The sequence below is a fragment of the Buceros rhinoceros genome, unplaced genomic scaffold, assembly GCF_000710305.1.
Source record: "Buceros rhinoceros silvestris isolate BGI_N320 unplaced genomic scaffold, ASM71030v1 scaffold260, whole genome shotgun sequence".
NCBI lineage: Eukaryota > Metazoa > Chordata > Aves > Bucerotiformes > Bucerotidae > Buceros > Buceros rhinoceros.
In genome coordinates, this window is record NW_010391088.1 from 1,334 (window position 1) to 2,140 (window position 807).

An 807-nucleotide genomic window follows, 5' to 3' on the forward strand; every position below is an offset into this window, starting at 1 on the left:
AAAGATAAACAAACATGGTGAGGAGATAATGTATTAATTGCTGGCTGGACCACAGTCCTCTTACGCAGTCAGGACTTGAGGTGGGAGCTCCTGCTCCCAGTGTGTGGTGAATATGACTGTGTTGGAAGCTTGTAAGTTCTCAAAATGTTAGAAATAAAAGTACAGTAGTTATTTGTGTCATGCCTGCCTTTTATGTGTTTCTCTGGTCTGGATATGCTCCCTAAGAAAAGTTCTTTTTCCTAGGCAATGTCAAAATAGTCTGAGCATGACTTTGTAGCATATGATTGTCTTCAGTTCCAGAGGATTTTCATTTGCATTTTTCTGTTGTCCTTGTGGCAATCACTAAGTGTTAAAAATTGCAGCAGACATTTTTAGATTATTGTGGTTTCCCGCAGTTGCTTTTTCCTTCCAAGTCAGCCCTGAAGATCTAATCTAAGGGGCCAAAACCGATCTACTCTGAAACCCAGGTTATCCAGTGAGGTTGTTTTTTTTTTTTTTTTTTTTTTTTTTTTTTTTTTTTTTTTTTTTTTTTTTTTTTTTTTTTTTTTTTTTTTTTTTTTTTTTTTTTTTTTTTTTTTTTTTTTTTTTTTTTCTTTGAATTTTTAGTTAAAAAATCCTGCTGGGCCATGGGGCAAGTTTTCTTTGGCATTTGTGATGCTTTTTAAAAAAGCCACCGCAGGATATGAAAGCCTAAAATGGACCTCTCTGCGTCGGGGTGGAGGGGCTGGCATGCAGAGCGTGGTTGCAGCCTCTGCTGCCCCGAGGTCCGGTATTTGCCGGTGATGGCTGCGTGACCGTGGGCTCTGC

At 38.5% G+C, this 807-nt stretch overlaps 1 protein-coding gene across 1 annotated transcript in view; it reads left to right on the plus strand.

Moving 5' to 3' along the window:
* The window catches only part of ULK1 (unc-51 like autophagy activating kinase 1), a gene marked incomplete at its 5' end in the record, with an annotated part of 77,765 nt that overhangs the window by 1,329 nt on the left and 75,629 nt on the right, over window positions 1–807 (plus strand).